This window comes from Triticum dicoccoides, chromosome 6B (genome assembly GCF_002162155.2).
Source record: "Triticum dicoccoides isolate Atlit2015 ecotype Zavitan chromosome 6B, WEW_v2.0, whole genome shotgun sequence".
Lineage (NCBI taxonomy): Eukaryota > Viridiplantae > Streptophyta > Magnoliopsida > Poales > Poaceae > Triticum > Triticum dicoccoides.
Window position 1 is genome coordinate 171,621,630 of NC_041391.1, and position 12,115 is coordinate 171,633,744.

The 12,115-nt window shown below is 40.6% G+C and overlaps 1 non-coding gene across 1 annotated transcript; it reads left to right on the forward strand.

Annotated features, from left to right (window-relative positions):
- Window positions 1-1,274: 1,274 nt before the first annotated feature.
- On the forward strand, window positions 1,275-1,346 carry TRNAH-GUG. Its single transcript has one exon. It is a non-coding gene; the product is annotated as a tRNA-His (tRNA).
- The last annotated feature ends 10,769 nt before the right edge of the window (window positions 1,347-12,115 follow it).

Genomic DNA, 12,115 nt, shown 5'->3' on the forward strand with positions numbered 1-12,115 from the left:
ACGAGGGACGTCATCGAGCTGAACGTGTGCTGAACGCAGAGGTGCCGTACGTTCGGTACTTGGATCGCGAAGACGTTTGACTACATCAACCGCGTTATTGAAACGCTTCCGCTTTCGGTCTACGAGGGTATGTAGACAACACTCTCCCCTCTCGTGGCTATGCGTTACCTAAATAGATCTTGCATGATCGTAGGATTTTTTTTGAAATTACCACGTTCCCCAACAGTTTCCCATTCAAAGTTGATGAATTTGATTGTTACAAACCTTTGGCACAAATCATTGCTTTTTATCATCCAAATGAGCTTCATATAATCTGATATGACTTTTTGTGTGTGTCCGCACATTTGCATTTCTTGTTTATGGTGTCTCCTTGTGTTATTCTGGGCTTGTCATTTCACTTCCTGTGATCAAATTATGGTGTTGGCACCGTTACAAATGGCTCTCCCTTTCGCATCAGTAATATTGGTTGAATGGTAGCTGATACTACAGAATCCGGTACCCTTTATGATCAAATAAGAAAGACCATGTTTTTTCTTTGTTCATTGCACTATTGAGCCAGATAGACATCTCCATGTTGACAAGCTTATGAAAAAAGGGGAAATACTCACTTAAGCTAGATTGCATATTGTGTTCTGATTTTTTTTCATCCATGCTCTTCAGTTGATTCATGCTCTAACTTGAGATCACACGGTCATCTACGACGTATGATCTGATTATGCCATGAACAATTTCAATAGCATGTCTTTTGTTGTAGTCGGGACAATTCTCGCAAGTGCGCCGATGAGTAATTCAAGCATGAACTTTTTGTTCGTCAGCCAAGTCTGGTGTGTGACTGATGAATCTTAAAATTCAGCGTGTGTTCGCTTGATGAAGAAATACATGTCATCGTGATGAGTTGCTATGTGATCTGATGGTATTTTGAACTATTGCTGTGTTGAGCCGGTTAGTTTTAATAAATTATTGATAATTGTTGCCATGTTGGGAAGTGTTGCTAGTGGGAGGAGCAACCGAACAAACTTTAAGTGGGGAGGGATCCTAGTCGAATGCTTCCACGTGGGGTAGGATGGAGACAAGGGGTTTACCCAAACCCTGCAGGGATTATACCCACCAGGTAGTGTCAGAGCTTAGTGAGGGCCAACCCGGTCCGCGGCCCCCAGCCCAGAAGATTTTTTCCGGATAAACCCACCTTTCATAGCCCGGCGACCGAGTAGGAAACATGTGTGGGGGACATGGTACCGTATTACAAACGTTTTGTGTAAATTTGTATCAATAAAGTGGCTATAGTTTAGTGGTGAGAATTCCACGTTGTGGCCGTGGAGACCTGGGCTCGAATCCCAGCAGCCACAATTTATTTTTTAAATTGCAGGTGAGTCTGAAGTTAATTGTTCTTGATTGTTGCAAATCTTTGGCATGAATCATTGCTTTTATCATTTAATGAGATTCATATAATAGGATATGAATTTGTGTGTGTATGGGCACATCTGCATTTCTTGTTTATGGGGTCTCCTTGTGTTGTTCGTTTCACTTCCTGTGATAATCAAATAATGATGTTTTTTGCGGGGAATCAAATAATGATGTTGGCGCCATTGTAAATGACTCTTCCTTGTACATCAGTAGTACAAGTTGAATGGTAGTTGGTACTATAGTTTCCAATTGGAAATCCAATTCGGCTCTTGGAAGCATATGCTCTTGCCCACCAAAAATATTTTTTCCAAATGTCATTATTTTTCTGAAAAAACAGTTGTGTTCATTGTCACACCAAAACGCTACCTATAAATGTTAAGGAGGAAAGCTTAAGTATTTTGATCTGTGCAAAAAAGGAAAACAACAAGTCGAATGAAAAATGTTACCTTCAAATGTTACATTTATTTTGTCTTTTTTCACTGACGAAGCACCGTCATCCCGTTTTGCATGAAAATTGGCAACCACACTTGTTACAATAACAGGAATATCTATAAAAAAAAACAGATTTTTAACTTTTATTTACTATTTATTTTGATTTTAATGTTCATTAGGGATCATATGCACCCACAGCCAAATGACCCTCCCATTTCTAGCCCACATTATGATCAAATAATAAAGACCATGTTTTTCTTTGTTCATAGAACTATTGAGACACATAGATATCCCCATGTTAACAAGGTTGTGAGAAAAAGGGAAATACTCACTTAAGCTAACTTATATATTTTGTTCATTTTTCTCCTTCCATACATGCTCTTCAGTTGATTCGTGCTCTAACTTGACATCGCTCGACCATCTGCAATGTAAGATATGATGCTGCCACAAGCAATTGCAATAGCATGTCTTCTGATGTCATCAGGACAATTCTCGCAAGTGTTGCGACGAGTAGTTCAGGCATGACCTTTTTTTCATCAACCAAGTATGGTGTGTGATTGATAAATCTAAAAATTCAGCTTGTGTTCGCTTGATGAAACAATACATATTATCATGATGAGTTGCTATGTGATCTGATGCTATTTTTAACCGATGTTGTGTTGAGCCGGTCAGTTTAATAAATTATTGATAATTTTTGACATGTTGAGAGGTGCTGCTAGTGGAGCAACTGAACGGACTTTAAGTGGGGATGAATCAACCCCCCTAGTCGATTGCTTCCTTGTGGGGTAGGATGAAGGCAAGCAGGGTTTTGATCCACTAAGAAGTGGAGGAGATTAGTGAGGGCCAACCTTGGCCACTACCCCCAATCCAGAAGATTTTCCCTGATAGACCCCCCTTTGTAGCCTAAAGACCGAGTAATTCACTTATGTGGGACACATTGTACTGTATTACAAACGTTCTGTGTAAATTTTATCAGTAAAGTGGCTGTCGTTTAGTGGTGAGAATTCCACGTTGTGGCCGTGGAGACCTGGGCTCGAATCCCAGCAGTCACATCATATTTTTCTTTTTCTTTTTCCTGTATCACAAAGATTGTAAGTTAATCTACAGATGATTGTTGTGGTTTCCCTTTCAAAGTTGATGAACTTGATTGTTACAAACCTTTGGCACAAATCATTGCTTTTTATCATCTAAATGAGATTCATATAATCTGATATGACTTTGTGTGTCTGTGTTTGTCGGCACATTTGCATTTCTTGTTTATGGTGTCTCCTTGTGTTATTCTGGGCTTGTCATTTCACTTCCTGTGATCAAATTATGGTGTTGGCACCGTTGCAAATGACTCTCCCTTTCGCATTAGTAATGTTGGTTGAATGGTAGCTGATACTATAGAATCCGGTACCCTTTATGATCAAATAAGAAATACCGTGTTTTTTCTTTGTTCATTGCACTATTGAGCCAGATAGACATCTCCATGTTGACAAGCTTATGAAAAAGGGGAAATACTCACTTAAGCTAGATTGCATATTTTGTTCTGATTTTTTTCATCCATGCTCTTCAGTTGATTCATGCTCTAACTTGAGATCACGCGGTCATCTACGAAATATGATCTGATTATGCCATTAACAATTGCAATAGCATGTCTTCTGCTGTCATCGGGACAATTCTCGCAAGTGCGCTGATGAGTAATTCAAGCATGAACTTTTTGTTCATCAGCCAGGTCTGGTGTGTGACTGATGAATCTTAAAATTCAGCGTGTGTTCGCTTGATGAAGAAATACATGTCATCGCGATGAGTTGCTATGTGATCTGATGGTATTTTGAACTTTTGTTGTGTTGAGCCGGTTAGTTTTAATAAATTATTGATAATTGTTGCCATGTTGGAAAGTGTTGCTAGTGGGAGGAGCAGTCGAACAAACTTTAAGTGGGGAGGGATCCTAGTCGAATGCTTCCATGTGGGGTAGGATGGAGACAAGGGGTTTAAACCCTGCATGGATTATACCCACCAGGCAGTGTCAGAGCTTAGTGAGGGCCAACCTGGTCCGCCGCCCCCAGCCCAGAAGATTTTTTTGGATAAACCCACCTTTCATAGCCCGGCGACCGAGTAGGAAACTTGTGTGGGGGACATTGTACCGTATTACAAACGTTTTGTGTAAATTTGTATCAATAAAGTGGCTGTAGATTAGTGGTGAGAATTCCACGTTGTGGCCGTGGAGACCTGGGCTTGAATCCCAGCAGCCACAATTTATTTTTTAAATTGCAAGTGAGTCTGAAGTTAATTGTTCTTGATTGTTGCAAATCTTTGGCATGAATCATTGTTTTATCATTTAATGAGATTCATATAATAGGATATGAATTTGTGTGTGTATGGGCACATTTGCATTTTTTGTTTATGGGGTCTCCGTGTGCTATTCGTTTCACTTCCTGTGATAATCAAATAATGATGTTTTTTTGTGGGGAATCAAATAATGATGTTGGCGCCATGTAAATGACTCTCCCTTCTACATCAGCAGTACAAGTTGAGTGATAGTTGGTACTACAATTTCCAACTAGAAATCCAATTCCGCTGATGAAAGCATACGCTCTTGCCCACCAAAAATATTTTTTGCAAATGTCATTTTTTTTTGAAAAAAACAGTTGATTTCATTGTCACACCAAAACGCTACCTGTAAATTTTAAGATGGAAAGCTTAAGTATTTTGATCTGTGCAAAAAAGGAAAACAACAATTTGAATGAAAAATGTTACCTTCAAATGTTACATTTATTTTGTCTTTTTTCACTGACGAAGCACCGGCATCCCGTTTTGCATGAAAGTTGGCGACCACACTTGTTACACTAACAAGAATATCTATAAAAATTCAGAATTTTTAACTTTTGTTTACTATTCATTTTGAATTTACTGTTCATTAGGGATCATATGCACCCACATCCAAACGGCCCTCCCATTTCCAGCCCACTTATGATCAAATAATAAAGACCATGTTTTTCTTTGTTCATGGCACTATTGAGACACATAGATATCTCCATGTTAACAAGCTTGTGAGAAAAAGGGAAACACTCACTTAAGCTAGCTTATATATTTTGTTCATTTGTCTTCTTCCGTACTTGCTTTCAGTTGATTCGTGCTCTAACTTGACATCGCTCGATCATCTGCAATGTAAGATCTGATCTTGCCACGAGCAATTGCAATAGCATGTCTTCTGATGTCATCAGGACAATTCTCACAAGTGCGCCGACGTGTAGTTCAGGCATGACCTTTTTTTCATCAACCAAGTATGGTGTGTGATTAATAAATCTTAAAATTCAATTTGTGTTCGCTTGATGAAACAATACATATTATCATGATGAGTTGCTATGTGATCTGATGCTATTTTTAACCGATGTTGTTTTGAGCCGGCCAGTTGTAATAAATTATTGATAATTCTTGACATGTTGAGAAGTGTTGCTTGTGGAGCAACTGAACAGACTTTAAGTGGGGATGAATCAACCCCCTAGTCGGTTGCTTCCTTGTGGGGTTGGATGAAGGCAAGCAGGGTTTTGATCCACTAGGAAGTGGTGGAGACTAGTGGGGGCCAACCTGGGCCGCTACCCCCAATCCAGAAGATTTTCCCTGATAGATCCCCCTTTGTAGCCTGAAGACCGAGTAAGTTACCTGTGTGGCATACATTGTACTGTATTACAAACGTTTTATGTAAAAAATTATCAATAAAGTGGCTGTAGTTTAGTGGTGATAATTCCACGTTGTGGCCGTGGAGACCTGGGCTCGAATCCTAGGAACCACATTTTCAATTTTCTTTTTTCCTGTATCACATAAATTGCAAGTGAGTCCCAGGATAACTAGTATGGTCATATCCTTACCCATCCCATTTGAGCTTACACATCACCAATACGCCTAGCGGGTATAATTTTTTTCCATACGTCACCCGGCAGGGTAAATGGGTACCCGTGGGTAAAAATACCCATGTTTAAATAACATTAATTTGAGCATCACATAACTATAAACGACAACATACAAGGATATTTTATTAACAAAAACACATAATAACATCACATTCACAAAAAAACACATAATAACATCAATACATACTTATAAATAACAACACATTCTATATATATAAACCAACACTTTCTGTAAACAATGATACATCAAAACTTCAACAGTAGCACAGAATCATAAAATTTAAGTTGACAAACTCATGAAAAAGTGTAGAGGTAATTTGTCCATATTTGTTAAATTTTATAAGGGTACATGGGTACGCGCGTATGGGTTATGTAACATTTTATCTCATACTTACCCTAATATGGCTTTTACCCACAGGGGTACGTGCGTAATGGATACCCATTGCCATCCCTACATGCGATTCATATAATTTGATATAAATTTGTGTGTGTCAACACATGCACACTTATTGTATATGGGGTCTCCTTTTATTGTTTAGAACTTGTCGTTTCAGTTCCGGTGACTATCAAATCACGGTGTTGGTGCCATTGCAAATGACTCTCACTTTCACATGAGTAATATATGTTGAATGGTAGCTTATACTATAGATTCCAGAACACTTTATGATCAAATAAGATAGACCATGTTTATTTCTTTTTTCATGGCACTATTGAGCTAGATAGATACCTCCATGTTGACAAGCTTATGAGAAAAAGGGAAATACTCATTAAGCTAGCATGGATATTGTGTTCTGATTTTTATTTTCATAAATGCTCTTTGGCTGATTCATGCTCTAACTTGACGTCGCTCGGTCATCTGTGATGTAAGATCTGATGATGGCATGAGCAATTGCAATAGCATTTTTTTGCTGTCGTTGGGACAGTTTTGCAAGTGCACCGATGAGTAATTCAGGATGATTTTTTGTTCATCAACCAAGTCTGCTGTGTAATTTATGAATCTTAAAATTCAGCTTGTGTTCACTTCACTATTAGGGAAAACCCTACCAGTAGCGCTTGTTTTTAAGTGAGTCCCAGGATAACTACTATGGTCATATCCTTACCCATCCCATTTGAGCTTACGCATCACTAATACCCCTAGCAGGTATAATTTTTTCCATACCCGTCACCCGGCAGGGTAAATTGGTACCCGTGGGTAAAAATACCCATGTTTAAATAACATTAATTTGAGCATCACATAACTATAAACAACAACATACAATGATATTTTATTAACAACAACACATAATAACATCAATACATACTTATAAACAACAACACATTCTATATATAAAAACCAACACTTTCTTGTAAACAATGATACATCAAAACTTCAACAGTAGCACAGAATCATAAAATTTAAGTTGACAAACTCATGAAAAAGTGTAGAGGTAATTTGTCCATATTTGTTAAATTTTATAAGGGTACATGGGTACGCGCGTATGGGTTATGTAACATTTTATCTCATACTTACCCTAATACGGTTTTTACCCACAGGGGTACGTGCGTAATGGGTACCCATTGCCATCCCTACATGCGATTCATATAATTTGATATAAATTTGTGTGTGTCAACACATGTGCACTTATTGTATATGGGGTCTCCTTTTATTGTTCAGAACTTGTCGTTTCAGTTCCGGTGACTATCAAATCATGGTGTTGGTGTCGTCGCAAATGACTCTCACTTTCACATGAGTAATATATGTTGAATGGTAGCTGATACTACAGATTCCAGAACACTTTATGATCAAATAGGATAGACCATGTTTATTTCTTTTTTCATGGCACTATTGAGCTAGATAGATATCTCCATGTTGACAAGCTTGTGAGAAAAAGGAAAATACTCACTTAAGGTAGCATGGATATTGTGTTCTGATTTTTATTTTCATAAATGCTCTTTGGCTGATTCATGCTCTAACTTGACATCGCTCGGTCATCTATGATGTAAGATCTGATGATGGCATGATCAATTGCAATAGCATGTCTTTTGCTGTCGTTGGGACAGTTCTTGCAAGTGCACCGATATGTAATTCAGGATGATTTTTTGTTCATCAACCAAGTCTAGTGTGTAATTTATGAATCTTAAAATTCAGCTTGTGTTCACTTCACTACTAGGGAAAACCTTAATAGTAGCGCTTGTTTTTAAGCTAGTAGTAGTGCTTGTGCAAGGGCTACCACTAAGGCGCTACAGCTAACTAGTAGCAGTAGCGCTTGATGGATGCACAACTGCTATACCTAGTTAGCAGCAAGGCTTTCCTGTAGTAAGCGCTACTGATAGTACTAAGTAGCAGTAGCGCTCCTTCTGAAAAGCGCTGCTGCTAACTTTTCCTGTATTTTTAAAAATACAGCTTATTTTCATCGTGGTTTTATATATAGTACTTTCGCCATATGATTTATGACCATGATTAGTTATTATATATAATAGTGGGTGAAATGAACGTGGAGTAGATTCAAGTGGAGGCAAAATATGGTGCACATCAAAAGTACTACTAATCCAAACTTGATCTTCATCGATAATAACTCATCATGTTCATATAACAACTTAGCATCATGCATCATCGATCATAATAATAAATAACTCATCATTGGTATCATAATAACAAGTCATACTCATCATCATCGATCATACAACTACTATTTGATACCACATCATCATCATAGTCATCTAACCAATCCTACTTAGCTGTTCTTAGCACATGATCATGAGTATTAGCTAGGACCTACTACCTTCTCCTAGGTAAAATAGCATAAAACAAGATAGCCCCTGACTCTTCATTATGGAGAAGGGAGATTATCATGTCTCCAATTCTTGTCTTTCGCACAATCTTGCTTCCAAGAACCTCCTTACGATTGTCCATACATTTTTTTTTCATTCTTTGATTACCATGTGTTCACTGGTTTTAGAAATCCGATATGGACATGTGAGACTCGTAGGATGACCTGGCTGTATGTTCAAAACATCAAGGCGACCATTCTGATACATCAAATGAGGCACACAATCCATCGGGATTTTTTATTGAAAAACATAGTAATAACTCTGTAGCTAGCAATGTAGTTTGGTTTTAGAAGTATGCAAAAGCTGCACGGATGTCGTAATAGTAAAAAAATATTATCAGGGTATCTCCATGGAAGTTATCGTTGTTCAACACATGCACTAGTGGCACGTATTGACCATAATGTGGAGGAGTTTGATAATGGGCATTGTAATTCTCAACGTCAGTACAATATGCGATCAGATGATTTTTCTCTTGATAAGTTAACTTAGAGTCATCGGTGTAGTAGGTTATGTCTACCATCTTCCGCGCATTCTTTGAAGAATGAAAATAAGCTATCAATGGAAATAAGATGTCAACTATTTCAAAATAAACAATATAAATTACTTAATAACTATGTTTGAGAAACTCACATAGCGGTAAAATTGGAAGCGTATCAACAAGGACCCAAATGTCCAAATTGTCTACCTCAATATCAGGATCACCAAGATCCATGGTAACAAACATACCCTCTTGAAAATCATACATCTTGCAAAGTGCTTCCCAACCTGGGCAACCAAAATGGATACGCTCTCAGAATTGTATAGACTTACCTCAAATCCATACCATGATGGGTCCTTAGGTTAATTTTCTTTGTTTCATTCCTCTCATGATCTTCAAACCCCATCCTCTCCAAGACATAGCGTCTTGCATGGCATGGGATAAGCTAGTCGAATTGTAAAAGATGAAAATTACACGTTGAAGTTGTAGAAGTCGAGCTTAATTACAAAAAAAATACTTTGCGTCGTAGCTTAACGTATCACAATCGAAGGCCTCCTCGAGCTTAATGCTAAAGCGCCGACCTTCTACGAAGTGAGGACTATCGCAGAAACCCCGGTTGTCGCTGCACCAGGAGCACTCGCCGGGACCTTCTTCATCCGACGACATTTCCTATGTTCATAATTCAAATATTAAACTTGTATAATTAAATATATGTACTATAAAAACTAAGAGCATCTCTCCAACAGGCGCCGAACGCGCCGCGCGCTAAAAACTGCTTTGCCGCGCGCCCATTGCCTGGTTTGGCGCGGCGCGCAGCGCTGGCTCCAGCAGTCGCGCTAAAAAGCAGCGCGCGCGCAGCTCCAGCAGGCGCGCTAAAAAATGCAGCGCGCATGCTCATTTTACAACATTTTTTAAATTATATTTTGCATAGATAAAAAATGATACAAAGGTATTTTACATCGGTGCAACTAGATAGATAGTTCGAAAGCATAGATAGATAGAAACTACTACGGCATACATAGATAGAAACTACTCCAAGTCGCTACCATCATCACCATCATCATCCTCGTCAGTGTCGTCCAAGGTATCGAGCCATATGTCGTCCCAACGTTCATCGTCTGCCGTGAAGATCGACCTACCACCTGCTTCAACGATATCGCACTGCGCATTCGCCAATGCCTTCCGCCGACGCCGGTCCGCCCGCTCCGCATCGACGCCTTGCCGTCCTCTCCGCCCAGTAGGCACGCTCGTAGGAGACGTCCTCCGGGTGGCGACGGTGCCACTCCGCCATGGCTCGCTCGTCCTCCTCGATGATGAGGAGGCGGCGCTGCCGCCGAGCGTGGTCGGCACGGTCCATGTCGGTGATGAGACATGGCAGAGGGGCGATGCGATGCGCCTGCTCGTGCGTGAAGGCGTCCCGGAAGTTCATCTGTGATCGGGGCCTCTCCAAACGCCATGCCGCCGCGTCGTACGCGCGGGCCGCCTCATGCGCGCTCCGGAACGACCCGAGGCCGAGCCGGACGTCGCCGGCCCGCATCTCGGCAGAGTACCAGCCGTTGGGGCGCTCGCGGACGCCGCGGTAGCCCGAAGAACCCCAGCGGCGCGGCGGCATGGTGGCGCGGTGGTGGCGCGGAAAGGGGCAAAGTGGCGAGGTGGCGAAGCGGCGAGGTTGCGAGGGAAGGGCGCGTGGCTGTGTTCTGTGCGCGTGGCGAGCGCAGGGTTTTATAGGCGCGTGCAAGCGGCGCACCAAATCTACCGTGCCGCGTGCCGCTTTCTCCCCCGCGCGCGCAAACGCTTCCCGCGCGCGGTAAGTTCCTGCCACCGCTGGAGCGCGCGGAACCAGCCAGCGCGCGCTAAAACCAAACTTTACCACGCGGGCGCGCCTTTTGCCATGGCTGTTGGAGTTGCTCTAAATTAGATCATTATTATTCATCACGGGTTGACTATCGGTCTGTCGAGTCTATTCTTGAAAACTCTCAGCTCACGTGATGTATATATTCGACCGTCGGTGATGGTAGCTCCTCCTTTCGTTCCCGAGTGCATTACACCAAATTGTTTAGCACACGGGAACGAAGGAGAAGCTACCCCCACAACAACAGTCGGGATTCTTCGTCCTCTCATATATGGTGGAGACTCTCCCTCACTGATTTCTCTCTGACATTTACGACCGTCAGTGATGGTCGTTACTCCTCCTTCCCCTAGTGCATAACAAAGGTCTAGCACAAGGAGAAGAAGGAGAAACGACCCCCACGACAACAGTCGGGATTCTTCGTCCTCTTATATATGGTGGAGCCTCGACAGACTTAAAGTCAACCCAAAATATCATTTAATTATTTTTCTAGAAAGTCCAGGCCACTCGATATTTCCTACATATTCTAGCACAAGTCATGCCAGAATTCACAGAAAAATCCGGCATGGCCTTTGCTAAAAAAGGACATATCGAGCGCCTGAAATTTGCCGTAACGGAAATTAATCAACACTAGGGCAAAACATAGGCCACTCGGAGGTGTAACCTGCAAACATGACCGGCCACTTGGGCAAGCACATATCCTATTTGAGCAACACAAGATATACATGTTTATATCTACATCATATGAGCATTCAAACTTGATGGAGTAGTTTTCCAATTTGAGCATTCAATAAGCAGGGTCTCATACTACATTATTCTAAGATTAAACACCTAAAACACCTAAATTAAATTAACAACATGGGGTGGCTGGTCTCACCTCGATCGAGGTCAGAGGGGGTCGGTGACGGGGATGACGGCGGGGATGATGCAGGGGCTTCTTGATATCCGCAAAAACAAAATATAAACAAAAACATTATTATCATCATCTTAGGACTTAGTGAAACTCCATAAGCTACATTTAATTATTCTATTCAAATTTACTTATAACTTCGTATTCTATTCAAATTTACTTATTCAAATTTTCTAAAAATTTCCTATTCTATTCAAAAGACCTACATTTACTTATTTTTTTCAATTTCATATTTTGTTATATTCAAATTTACTAAAAACAAAAACCTACATTTAACAAAAAATAAAACCTATTTACAGAAAGGGGGAGGAGGAGTGTGGGAGGAGGCCAGGAGG